The sequence below is a fragment of the Stegodyphus dumicola genome, chromosome 12, assembly GCF_044657685.1.
Source record: "Stegodyphus dumicola isolate Sdum_Otavi_A_Nest chromosome 12, ASM4465768v1".
Lineage (NCBI taxonomy): Eukaryota > Metazoa > Arthropoda > Arachnida > Araneae > Eresidae > Stegodyphus > Stegodyphus dumicola.
In genome coordinates, this window is record NC_140779.1 from 99362754 (window position 1) to 99377688 (window position 14935).

At 33.3% G+C, this 14935-nt stretch overlaps 1 protein-coding gene across 3 annotated transcripts in view; it reads left to right on the forward strand.

Annotated features, from left to right (window-relative positions):
- LOC118188222 (homeobox protein extradenticle-like) overlaps positions 1 to 14935 on the forward strand; it is a 485355-nt gene that overhangs the window by 279120 nt on the left and 191300 nt on the right. The gene's annotated exons all lie outside the window — the stretch shown is intronic.

Consider the following 14935-nt stretch of genomic DNA (forward strand, 5'->3'; position numbering starts at 1 on the left):
GATGAATCATCGTTCACCACTTTTTTTAGTTCTGTCGCCACTTGTAAAGTCATTGGTGTTTTTCTGATCCTGAAGACGTGAAAAAGTGTAGTGCCCTTGCCAAGATTTGAACTTCCGACCTCCCGAATATGCGTCAATGGTGCTTCCGGTTACGCCATGAAGGTCTGCAGAAAGAAGGGAGAAATATCTTATAAGGTCCAATTAATATCTCAGTATTTTAACTTAATCTTGGTAGCTGATTGGTCAAGCAATAAACAAGAAGCAGCACCAATTACCAAATGAAGTGAAAGAACGTGAATTTTTCCAAATGAGATAAGTCAGTATTCCAATTGGATTTTAAGGGAGGGCATGTTTTTAGCTTTGCGTACATGCTACGTATTAGTTCTCGCCAGTTCCGATAGTTGTAATTATTCGACTTTACGTTATATCTCTGCCTACAGTTTGATTCTGACGCTGAGGTAGAATTACTGTGCCAGCATCGATTACTATAAAATTTTGCTGTCTTTGACTACTGTTCTACATTTAATTTGAGTTCTGAATTTTCTTTTAGTTGCATATTTCCGGATTCCACACAGGAATGCTTTAATGTTTAAGGTATTTCTCCCACCTTCTTAGTGTGAACTTCGTGGGGTAGTGGTCTTCAGGCTGGGCGCGTTTTTCAGAAGTCCGTGGTTTGATTCCCGGCGAAGGCGTTGCTCATTTTTCACATCTTTTGCTTCCAAATAACCTAATGTCTCTACAAATGTTCTAAAGTCTGTTTAAAAAAGCTTATTTAAACCTTCTCGCGGCTTTATAGTTACTTCAGACTTACCGCTTTACTGTATCGCGGGTTATTAGATTATTTATGTTTCAGATCAAGTTAAACCCCACAAACTGTTTAAACATTTTTTTTTTTTTTTTTTAAATTGAACTCCATTAACAACTTTCATATCCTTTCTTTACCTCTCTGTGCATTTCCGTTTATTTTCACATCATATGCATAGCGAAATTAGCTTTTGCGGAAGAATTTGCAGTCCTCTGTGCTACTAAAACGCCGCGGCCCATAAAGGTGGAAAGAATATCTCTCGTGTCGGCGTGCAGTGATGATGGTGGCGGAGGGTGCTCCAGCGCTGAGAGAACGAAATGGCCCATCCCGTTTAGTTAATGTATTTCCGAACGATTCAAGATTTCAACTGCCACTTAACATAAATCACACGGCCCCGGGCGTGGGAAAAAGATAACTGAGTTCCTTTCTCTAAATCGTCAAATGATTCGACAGAGGACCGAGATGGATTTTTCATGGAGGGCCCCATTGGTTGCCCAATGAGCCGACACCTCGTGCATGGTTAGAAGTATATTAAATAGTTATTAGTAGGCGTTCCTCGCGCCTGTTTTTTATGGTATGTTTCTTCTCCCTTCAGCCCGCCCTTCTGTAATATTAATAGTCACTTACGATCTTTAATTGTGGGGAAGGACTTTTTATCGCATTGCAACCGACTTGCTCTGAGAACCGTTTTCAGAAAGATGTTTTTTTTTTTTTTTTTTTTTTTTTTTTTTTTTCCGTAATTCCTCTTTCGAGAAAGAAATATTTGAAATTAATGGCCCGGATTTCTGAGCTGAGAATTTAGTTTATTATAATAGATAGGGTATTTTTGAGTTGAATATTCGTTTACAGGAGCCATTATGCATATATCTCTTTTTGTAAAGCTCTTCCGTGTTTGTGTATTCTCGTATTGTTTGTTTCTTTAATACAGTTTCTTTTTCTTCGCTGTAAAAGTAATTTTGATGTTTAATTTGAAATAAAAGGCATACTATTTTAAGTATTTTATATCTAGGAGTTACATTCGGAAGGGGAATAAAAGTAGAAGTTATTATTTAAAGTGAAAAATCTTCACACGACTTATAACTTTTACATTCTGACTTTTCACTAAAAATTGTCGGGTTATATTTTGATAATGCGTCTAATCTGTTTTTGAATAAAAAATCAATGTATACTTATCTTTAGTAGTCAAAAAATTACAAAACAAGTTTATGGGAATAAGCATTCATTGTTTTATAACATTTGAATTTGTTTAAAAAATAATACGAATCACTCCTTTAAATTTTTAAAAAATTTTTTTTCAGAAATGGTCATAATTTTTTTAAACTAGGATTTGACAGTTTAAATTTTTAAATATCGAATTAGGGGCGATGAGTTTGTCTGCTGTTATATTCTTCTAAACACAGTGATTACACTTAATGTAATCAACTCTCTTGCTTTTAATCATTTGACTGAATTTACGTTATGTCGTCTCGTTAAACTGACAAAGTTTCTAAATGCTCTTTTTTTAAGACTTTATTATTTTTTAAAGCACTATTCTTATGGGACTTCCTTATACCGTAATATGCTTAGAAAGGTGTCTTTTTTTTTTTTTTTTTTTTTTTTTCCCGCTTTAAAATTGTTTGTTTGTAAGTTAGAGAAGGTAAAATATGCAAAAGGAGTAATTGCGTGTTTTGTATCTAATATCCTACCAACAAACTGTTAGAGAATTGTCTAACCTTACTCTAATTGTTAAAGTAAACTATGTTAATGCATTATGTGGTTTGCCAGTAATTATTAGTCACATGGACAAATTTCGAAATGCGGAAACAAATATAATATTTAAGAGCTTGTGCATCATTTGTTAAAGAGTTAAACATTAATGTTATTGGCAAAAGAAAGGTTCCATCCATCATATGATATTCTCACGTATTAAAAGAATCTTTAACTAAAACTAATTATTACAAATTTATTTATTTACTTAACTCTATTTGTACGAAGTAAATTTTATTATTTTACAGTGTTTAAATGAACTTAATTCTATATTTTCTGAATGTAGAATCATTAGAATTTTTCAATGCCAGGAAAATGAAGAAATCCGCAGTGTCCTCGCCCGGATTTGAACTTCGCATACCCCGAATACGTTTCGAGCGTGCTTCCAGTTACACCACGAAGGCACGCGGAAAGGAGGGAGAAAATACCTTATATACTCCCTCTTCTAAAGGGCGACTGGGGCTTATGAGACCCGGTCGTCAAATCCTGGTGGTGGCGAATTGTCGTCCCCAACCTTTTAGTTCGGGTCCCACTCAATTTTAGAATTTTTCGAAGAAAAATGAAAAAATGCGTTATCCCCTCGCCGGAATTCGAACTCTGGACCTCCCGAATACGCGTCAAGCATGCTTTCAGTTACACCACAAAGGCATGCGGAAAGGATGGAGAAAATATTGCAAAATATATTGCTGAAGAATTTTTACTGTTAGTTACTTGAAAATAATTTTTCAAGTTACGGATATCTTCCGCTGAACATTTACTTGACGCCATTTTGCTTTAACGAAACATTTACATTAGTACGTCTTTTTTCAGTTAATGAAAGAAATTCAAAGAAAAAAGAGGAAAGTCAGATATGCCCTTTAGAGTTTTTTATTATCAAATTCACTCTTCGAAAATTATGATTTTAATTGAGAAAGCTCATGCTAGTTTCGGATAATATTGCAGACTTTCATTGACAGAATTAAAGTATGCCAGCCTGTGCAAATAATAATCAAACTTAAGGATCCTATTAGAAGACATAGAAAAGCAAAGAATAAATTTACTGAACTGACAAAAATAAAGGATATCATACTAATTAATGATTTTTCACTCTTCTTTCCCTTGTTCTTCTATCCTGTACTCTCCTTGTCGAATCGTCGACGCTCAGTTTAATGCACCAACATTACTGCCAGCATGTCTGAGTCTCACTATGATTGCTGTTTTCTTATAAATAGAAAAAGAGAGAAAGATTATGTAAATGAAAATTATCTCCTGCGAAATGTGAAGTGAAATTTAGATAGCGAATATGTATTATAGTGGAAATTTTTAATCGGAATTTGTAAATAATTAAACTGGAATTGTTAATGAAAATGCAAAACTAAAAAACAAAAAGGAGAATTATTGCTGATTCGATGGAAAGATCCCGGCTTATCAAGGGAAGTGGAACCTCTCCATACAACCATCAACAATTCATCAGAAGTGTGCTTCATTATTTCACACATCTGAAGAAAATCCCTGTTCCAGTTTTAAATTTCTATTCAATTTCATAAAATTAGAATTAGAATTCAGCTATGTAAAATGATTCTCGGATGCGCGGATAGACAATTAATTTTTAAAATAATTATAATAGTTATACAGAACAATACTCAAAACTAAAAAATAAGAATAAATGTATTAAAAAATGAAGATGCGAATGAAAAGAAATAAATAAACAAATAAAAGTCAAATAAGCATGCAATATTTACGTATTACTAGACCAAAATTAATTTTAAAATTTTACATTTAACTCTACCCCAAAAAGATCTCAAAAGGCCGCTAAAGTTTTTCTTCACAGACAATATATCGCTGGAATGTTCACCGGAAAAAGTTTCACTGAAACGTTCTTTCTTCGTTTAGCAATGAAAAACTGTGTATGCCTGTTGGCCTGTTAAAAATCTAAAATCTAGAAGCGGGGGGGGGGGAGAAGTATAGTATTTATTGAGAATATTGAAAGTTGTGATTCATTTAAATTTATTCCTTGCTATGAACACATTAAGTACAGATATTTAAAGTATTTTGTTCTATTTTAAAAGGGTTATAAATATTTCGTGCTCTTTACTAAAAGCTTAATATTTCGTGTGAAGTCATAATTTGCATTTAAGTAACATTAATAAAGTTCAAGATTAATAGCTAAATGTATTATTTTACTTCTAAACATTCGTAGTTGAACAGTAGTATTCTACATTTCTAAAAACATCGATAAATATAACTCACATAAATTATGCATCAATTGTTAAATAAAAGAGAGATGTAATGAGATTTCTTGAAATAAATTAATTAAAGATTATGCTTTATTTCTGTTAAAAGATTTCTTTCATTTCTCCTTCAAATTATTTTGAGCCAACGTGTAAATGTCGTTTGGCATAATCAAATTATAGCAAGTACATGGACTCATTCTTTTCGAGATATGATTTCACAGTAATCACGGTATCAATAATAAATACATAAAAAGAAGGAAATTTAATGTAACAAAATAGGTCTATTAACTATATAAATTCATTAAACAAATGTATATAATGAATAAATTAAAAACGCTTTTATTCATTTTAAAATTTGCTTGCTTTCAGGCCATTAAATTTTTGTCTGTATTAAACTTAGTTTGATGAGACTGCTGTCATTTTATTATTAATGAACTTTCAATTATATAAAAAAAAATTTTAACGCAGGAATATTTTTACTGGATTACTATTTTCTGCCTGTCTCTCGAATTTCAAAACAATCCAACGAAGAAATCAGTAATTAATAAACAAGTAATTGAGAATTGATTTACATAACTTTCATTCGATCTTAATTTGAGTCTCCATATCTCTATCATTTCATATATATTCCAAAGATTAAAGACTTATTTTTAATTATCTACGGGGAAATTGTGGCGCAACTTTCACATTATTGTTATTATCTTTACATATTAAAGATTTGGTGACTGTAATGCTAGGTACAATTTCAGATTCTCAACAACAATACTTCACCTATATCTGTGATCTCCATGATTTGTCGAATCACAGAATCCTTAGAACTATAAAGTTTCTTCAGGGAACCCTATCCCACCATTAGAAAAATAGACCATAAAATAATATTTAAAATAAATCAATATTAGGTTTTTTATGTAAAGATAAGTAAAGAAAAACATTGTATTTTTATTAAAATGTTTCACATACCCTTGCATTATATTTAGTGAAGGGCTTGCATTTTTTAACACAAGCAGTTCGAAGTCTAGCTCTGTTGATATTATCTCCAGTGGAATTTCATATTCTGCATTTAATTTGTTCGTTTATTTTTTGTTTCCACATACATTGAGAAAGATTTTTCACTTAATTATGTTATTTCGAATGGCATGTTTAAATGAAATGCAGCAAAAATGTGCATAATTTTTGCTACATTTCAATGGCCATGCAAGGAAATCATGTAGTGTCCACATCAGATTTTTTAGATGATTTTGATGAGTACCAGTTGCTAAAATAACAATCAGAAAATAAAAATCGATTCACATGTAAACGCAGCTAGCTTCCTTGACACTATGCAATAGAATAGGTAATTAAATTGTCTAATTGCATTGTCTATAACTGTGTGAGAAACGTCTAGGTACTTTTCACGAATCTACAACTAAAATTTTAGGAGCTGATGTTGCTTAAATTTGGATTTGAATGTGAAATTTGTTGTTATGCCGATAAGTTGTTCCCTTATCGTATTACTCGAGCGGATTTTTTTATCTAACTTAAATTTTGATTCTGGAAAAGATTCTTTTATAATTTTCTTCAATCGGAAAAGTCCTCCATTATGCAATTTAAAAGACTGTGTTCTAAATTCAGTTCATTTTCCATTAATTCATTTACATTTAGTTTTGCAGAGGATCGTACGTCAATCTCTTTGACATAGGGTGACTGTATGTGTTTTGAAGCTAATCTGTATCTAAATGTATCTTTATATTTTTTTGGTTAATAAACGGTAGTCAACTAGTGTGAGTAATTATCTTTTAGAGTTTTTATTTGAAATTGTGGAGCCGTGGGAATTGATTCGTGGAAACCCGGGTTCCGCAGAACACTGTTTGAGGCCACTACTTTATATTTACTAAAAAGAATTAATTTCTTTTTGGATCAGCTAATTATAACGCAATCAACTGTCACTTCTGCTTTGCCATCCGTATTCTTCCACAGTCAATTAGTAGAAGTAGTAGTTTTTTTTTTGTGGGGGGGGGCGTTTCACTAGTAACTATTCCATAGTTTTCCCAATATATACTGGATGTTAAGATGAAAACATCAAAATGTAACCATGGGTTTTTTTGTAACAATAAAAAAAATTCGTGTAAACTGAAAAATTATTTCTTGATAGATTTACAGCTGTAGAATTTTTATGTTAATTATCCATTATTATAATTTCAACCATTATTTTAACCTCTTCTTTACGTAGTCCTCATCAGAATGCAATTAATTGTTTGTATATTTAAGCCGAGGGTTGGATGTTTTAGAGTTAGAGCTTCTGGCAGCCTCGTCTTCTTGTTACTTAGTACCGCTAGATTTCTCAGATTTATTCCTAGTAGTATAAGTTGTGGCTAGCAGTAGTAGTTAGCATCTTGTTAGCCAACATTTAATTATGAGCCGTTGACTATCTTCAACCAGCTTAAGGAGTCTGTTGTGTGTATAGTCTGTGACCACATTACCTTTACAATGGAATTTAAGAATTTAACTAGATTCGTCTATTTCAAAATTAATGCTTTTGTTCATTTTAAGAGTTAAATAAAAAGGTTATTTTAACCTTCTTCAGGCTACAGCTATAAGTCATTTCCACTGTAGCAGAGTCTGCAGGACATTAACACAAGCTTAAAGACGTAGCAGAATCCAGCAAGCTTTTAAGTACCTTTAATGCGCGTTTTCCTTGCAGTTGCACATTCCTCATTACTTGATTTAATTGCGCGCTAGAATTACAATGAAAGGCAGTCGCTGCTGAAGAAACATGTGTTTTAACAAAATTTTAAGGTCTTGGTGTTCTAGGCCTCTCCTTCAGTTCAGATCTCTGCTCATCCATTTCTCCCAAACGACAGAGATCGGAAAGAGGACATGACGGCTCTGGTCAGAGGTCACGTGAACGAGAGTGTGTCTTTCGTTGGGGGGATGCTGGGCTCCGTGTGCACGTTAAAATATCACAGGACTAGGCGGGTGGGGGAAAGGCCTAATGAAAAATATGACGAATCCATTAGGCAAGCGAAGTTGCAGTCCAGCAATTTCACGCACGGGAAGACACGGGAAACCCCCCGTGGGGGTGGGTAGATCCTGTTAGTCTTTCCGTCCGTTGCCTTGGTTACATGGAGCGGCTGGATCACCCTCCCCGCATCCAACAGCGTGCCATAGAATACATCCCCACGAAAATAGATATTTATCTTATATCCGGGGTTAGAATGTAGGAAATTGCGACCGAAAACGTTACCGTGAGGACTCGCGAGGCGTCATTCTGTCCACTGCCTCTTTTATTCACATTAGGTATCTGGATTTTCATTTTGGTTCACTTTAGTTCTGTGCGATAAAAGCTGAGTAGTTTCTTATTAACACATCTCTGTACAATATGAATCAAAGACGTGATAATATATGCAATTCAATTCCAGGTTTCAGAAGGATTGTTTACATTTACATTAGTCTAAATATTTGTAGCGTTTTTCTCTTTATACTTCCATGTTAAATGTACGACAGTAGGCGCCGCTTAATATGATAACGTTTTGTCCATGGTCATTTTGATAAAATTAAACGATAAAAAAAATATCCTTCCAAATCGTCAGAAATAGGATTTAACTGCATTAATATAAATTTAAATAGAAACATATATTTATTTTCACACTATTTTAACCACGGAAAAGTAACGTTACTAATTCGATTGTCTGCAAGCGTTATGCAAAATTTTATTTATGATATGAGGCTAATATTTCTGGGGAAAAAAAAGAATCGATATTGTGCCCCTAATCTTAATATTCGGAGGATGTTCCTTATTTCAACATTTATAGAGAAGTTCACCGATTTCATCTTTTTTCTGTTCAGAAAGTTTATTTATTACATGATATGGTTGGCTGAAGAAGAGGGACCTGTATCTTATAGCTCTTGAAGGGAACAGAGTTATTAAAAACTTACCGACAAACTAAAGAAAAAAATTGCTTTTTTCGCTCATTTTAAATAATTGACTAAAATTTAAAAAAAAAAAAAAAAAAAAAAACGCCGTTTTGTTGATTTAATCTCTTACTTGGTTGCATTTTGTTTGGCTTTCGCCATTTTAGGAATTTATTTTGAATTTCTTTGGAGAATTTACTTCGGTTTGAAAAATTCTTGCTATAACATTTTGATTGAACAGATAGAAATTTATTAACCGAATTGTTGACCACAATAAGTGATGCATTTTCCGTGTTTTCGTATATGAAACGGGCGGGACTCGGCAATTCGATATCAGTATCCCAATGACAACATTAAGTGCCGTCTACAGTAAATCATATCTTTAACTCATACTGAAAATGTGAGAAGGAAAGATCACGCTAATTAATTAAAATTGGTTATTAAATAAATACATTTCATTCAAAAAATGCGCGAGAGAATTTAATTCTTTATGAATACTGAAGATATGAAACTTATTTAGGAGAGAATACTTAAAATTAAAAGTTTAGAACATGTCTAAATTCTCAAGTTTGAACGTCGCATTGTCGATACAACTATAATCGAATATTATTGAGATTGTGGAACAATCGCCACATGCATTTAATAATTACGTAGAATTAATTATATCCTTGCATTTATTTTAGTTGTATTGCTTTTACGTTTTAGTTGTATTGCTCGTATAAATGTTTGTACTAATTCACATAGTCGCAAATTGTAAATTGTTTTTATATTTTTAAAGTATTGATTAAATATGTCCATAATAATTTCCACACCGTGAAAGTTTTTAATTTGAATGATAAATTAATTGAAACTGTTTATACTTAACTGTCTTTTGGAGGGGAAAAATTGTGTTTCTATAATTGAATGCAATTATATTCATAATAAATAATAATAAACATATTCATATATAAAGTTTTTTAATTCATTAAGGTGTAAATAAAACGCAAAATTGAATACGCAAGACTGAATTTTAAATAATCCGTTTATACAGAAATTAATTTGGTGTTTTTATTTTATTACAGTATTATTTATTACAGTAATCATTCCTTACATGTGAAATTTAAATTTTAATAAAAGTAATTATGATTATTTGTTTGTTTAATCGTTGACGGCAAAGCGTACAATATCTATCTGACTAACGGAATACAAGCCTTCGTGAAAAATTTTCTAAGGGCAAAATTCACTATACACATTGGGAAAATCACGAAAATACTTATACAGACGGTCCATTCATCGGGACTTCAACTCGCATTGAAATGCCAGTGTTTAGTTATCTTAGCCTGTGGGTTGTTCATAGGCTTTAGATATTTGTTATGTGGCCAATTTAAATTTTAGCTTTATATTTACTGTCACTTTGAATTCTGTATTAATAACTCTGGTGCTTACTTATTAACGCAACTACCTTGGCGCAATTTGGTGATTTTTTACAGAGTGAAAAGTAAAAGTTACTTATCAAGTACAAGCTGGTGGTTTTCGCTACGTTTTTCTTAAAATATTTCCAAACTCTCGATATTTATTTAAGTTGGGAAACATTATCAACATATGAAAAGGAAACATACTTTAGTAATTTAAAATGAATATGCTAATTATTAAATAAGTGATGCATTAAATAATAAAGCACTTACATTTTTCTCCAAATGTTTCTGTAATTTTTTGTGCTCTTTTCCCCAAGTACACAGCGATCTGTTTGCACTTAAAAAAAATCAGAGACGTGCAAAGATACTCACGGCAAAGCATCTTTCATGGCATGAAAGCCTGTTCAGTAAAAAATTATCGGTATTAAAATTTGTTTTCAACAAGCTTGCCAGCACTTCATTGCTTTTTTGTGCAAGAGAAATATTTTTCCTAGCAGAAGCAAGTCATATTGCAGGGAGAATGCGTAAAAACAAACATTGAGTACTCGGACTCTGGGTCCAACCTTCGTCGACACTGAATGAATTTCGAATTTGTAAAATGGTCCAAAATAAAGTTGGAATATTAATATCAGAAAACTTATCAATAAGCAACGGAATTAAGGATATGAGCATAATGTAAGATGTAAAAAGGCGGAAGTAAAAGGCTGGCGATGGTTGTAGGTAAGATATCACGGAGTAAAAATGTTTGAGTTCACATGAATCATTCACAAAATCAAAATTGTCTTGACACATGATACAGAAGCACCTAGAGTAAGTGATATAATTACAGACAATGTTGATACGGAAAGCTGTATTAGGATACAGTAATATACAAAATACAAAATAATAAATGCAAATTACAAAAACAGAAATTCAGTTGTCAGCGATTCACATATTGCTTAATTTGGTCATCGGCCACTTGGCATTATCTGCCGGGCAGTAATCATAATTACAAACTGAGATGATGGAACAACTTTTTTTTGAAACTTTATGACAGTTGTGAACTAGTTGGTGACAGATAGCGTGTAGCTGAGGAACAGCCAGTTCTTCAGAAGCAAGTGTATTTGCCCTTTAAAACTAACAGAGTGTGGGAGGGATGTAATCCTACTCTGAGAACCAATTCGAAACACATAAAAAATGGGGAGCTTTTAGATTTGAGCATCCTCTTAACCGCAGAGGACATTGATAAACTGTGAAATGCCCTCTTTCACCTCCTCCTCCAGTCCCCGGGTGGAAGCAAAAAGTGGCCATCATGTGTCATTTGGCTTTCGCGTATTACGGTAACCGGACGTCTTTCCCCTTTCGCTGAGAACCTCGTAAAAGCTGGGCTGTATAGGCCCTCACAGCAGATAGCAGTCGTAAAATAGGAATGGCCAATAACGAGCATGGCAAGAGCTTTTTTCCGTATTATGTAGGTCTATGCTCCGGATCCCATTATGGAGGGGACTCGATGCTTGATGCGGCCAGTTTTTATTTTCAGGTTGGGTGAAGTTTGTGGAATGTTTAAGAGTTTCCAATATCAGTTTTTTCGAATAGTTAATATGAATTCGAATACACTATCTTTTATTTTTATAAATATTGAAGCCTTGTGTTCGTAAGAGTATTTGTTTGATTTTATTTGCATTATTAATTTTTCTTACAGGATTAATTTTCAGAAATGATTTGTTTCCCTTTTTTTTAATCAGATTTTATTATAAACCTACATTACACAACCAATGGACAAGCATATTGTAGGATTTCATGTTAATTAACCAATTATTATGAACTGAAGTTTAACTTTTTCTTTCCGTTGTCTTCAACGCAATGCATATTAGTTGTTGTGTGTTTAAACCGGGGTTTTGAATATTTTAGAGTGATAGCTTCTGACAGTCTCACCTTGCGGTTACGTACCATCGCCTGCTCTGCCAGAGTTATTCCGGCTTCAGCATCATGCTAGTCAACGTTAAAAATATTCGTCGTTAGTTATTTTGAATCAGCTTAAGTAGTCTATTTTGTATGTAGTCTCAGATTATGTTATCTACCACAAAATGACTACGTTATCTACATGCTGAATACCCGCAAGTAACGAAGGTTTGTCCTGCACGTCAAATATTGTCTTCTGTTCATTTTAGCGTTAAATAAAAAGGTTATTTCAAACTTACTGCTGAATAATTTGCTACAGATCAAAGCGATAATTCGCTTGCAGTCGCGTAGGGTCTGCAGGATATTGAGATAAGCTTCGAGACGTGGCAGAACCGTACAATGTAAGACCGCCGAGCATTATAATTTATCTCGAATTTTGTTTATGGCAAACGGGGAGGCCGTTCCCCATATTCAAGTGAAGTGAGATGCAAGTGAATTCAATTCATATTCAAGTGAAAATGAGACATTTTTCCGTAATAAGAGTCGTCGAAGGTATTCCTTCTAAGGCAGGCACTTGCTTTGTATTATCGATCAACTAACAGTTATTTAGATTTATATATCTATATGTTGAGTAAATGTAAATATGAACCGAATTCCTTTACTGAAGCTGAAGCATTCTCGTAAAATATATAAACATCTATTCAACACTTTTAGGGAGGGGCGAGAGTTTCATAAGCTAATTTCTGTGCTAAACAATTTAATTCGTTTTCTTAATAGTTTTTAAGAAAGATTTATCTTATTCCTGAAATTTATGAACCGATATGTTATCGAAAGCAACGCCAGAGTAATTGGAGTTCTTGTTTCATGAGAAACACGGTTAAAGGTTGCACAATTTGAAAGAGATCGAATTACATCTTTGACATGCTAGTTCTGACCTATTGATCGGTTTTGTACCATGAGCTTAGTTTTTAAGTTTTAATCTTAATAGTTTCTAAAAAACGTTTCCTATTCCTGAAATTTATAAGCCCATATGCGAATGTAGAAGGTATTTTTTCTATTTTTTTCCTCCTGATCTTCATGCGTTCGTGGTGTAACGGTAACGCAGAAAACCAGGGTTCGAGTCCCTCCGAGGGCATTGCTATTTTCCATGTCTCCTGTTTCAAAATAACCTAATGACGCTACAAGTGACACATGCTATAATCAGAAGTAATGAATCCTTGCTTCATGAGAAACATATTTAAAAGTTTCACAATTTGAAAAAACAATCGAATTACAACTTTGTCATACTAGTACTATTCCATTGATTGGTTTTCAACTGTAGGTAAAGCGTGAATGTCTGATCCTAATCTGGTTGCGCTTGAAAAACTGTAAAATGATCTACAAGATCCTTGGATTAGATTCTTCGGTCTGCTGTCGGTCAAGATTAGGCTGGAACTGGGAAACTCATACTGTATGACTAATTCTCAAGAACGGCAGAGAAGATATGATTTTATTTCTACAATGACATGCGGATGTAAACAGGATGATGCTAACGCATCCACATAGGTGGATCGCCTAGCATCATGAGACCTAGCATCATGAGACCTAACCTTATGACTAAATATCGACTAAGTAATATATGTTTCTCCTTTATGAATCTAAAAGAATATGTTTTTATTTATTTTAGCGTCGCATAACACATTAAAAAGTAATCTGGAAAATGTATTTATGTGAAAACCACCAAAAATTGTAGATTCGTGATTTAGCATTAATGTCGACGATGTCTCTTGGTGTAACAAAGAAGATGAAAAAAGTGCGGAAAGGCTTTTTTTCGCATTATTATAGTGCCGTGGTGTATGGAATTCTATTATTGAGATTTTCAGTTCACGTATTCCTATAAAAATGCAAAAATTTTTGATAATCTAGAAGCCGAAGTGTGAATTATTACCTACACCTCGCCTTTCGTGTCAGAGTAGACTCTTAACTGAAATTTGTTTCTTAAAAATATATTTTAAAAATAATTTTGTATTATTATTTGTATTTATTTGTAAATATATTTTAAAAATAGTTTTGTATTTTAAAAATAATAATATACATATTATAAAAATATGTATTAAAATAATTTTGTATTTAAAAAATATATTTTAAAAATAATTTTATATAATATATACTGGCTGACGAACTTTCTTATCCAAAAAACATAGCATACTAGCACGAGCAAATATGATCTCAACTTGTTAGCCATCACCCTCCCCTCCGTTAACATATAGATATGAAACGAGTGGAGAAGAACAAAAAAGAACCGAACAGAAAGAAAAGTCTCCTTTCAGAAACTCCGGATAAACAGATCTTTCCTATCTACGTCAGCAGGGCTCCATTCGGAATAATATTTCTATTTAGGAACAAAAAGAACGACCCCAAATGCGGAGCTTTTTCAAAACGTATGTGACAGGACCGAATATTTCTAAGACGGTAAATAACACTAGGGGAAGAGGAGAGGCGGCCGAAGATTTGTTTTGAACCGCAGACCATTCAAGATTCGAGGAGAGATTTAATCAACTCCTATGGCTCAATCCGATGATGCAAAGGCTACGTTATGTGGTCAGTTCGATGTAAAGTGGGACCCCCTTTCTATTTTTAACCCCCCTTATGTACATTTTGAGGAACTTTACGCGAGCACTTGCTCTTTACAATCCATTTCTTTATATTTCTCGCATTGAGCGAAGTGGTTTTGTTCATATTTCTTCGACAAGAAGATGTGCCACTGGCTGGCTTTAGGCATTCAATCCTGTAGTTATGAATAGCTCGCTACTCGCTGTTATTTCAGCGATAAATTATCTCGGTGAGGTCCATTGCTGCGTCAATTGGAACAATGCTGAAACGACTCTGCGATTTGTGCATTTATTGGCATGGCAGGTTTCAGTTTTTTATATGCCGGTTACTTTAGCTTGTGATGTATGAAATCACTGTTTGCTAATACGCTGATGTATGGTGCATATTCTGCTCTGTGTTTTGCCATGAATGTG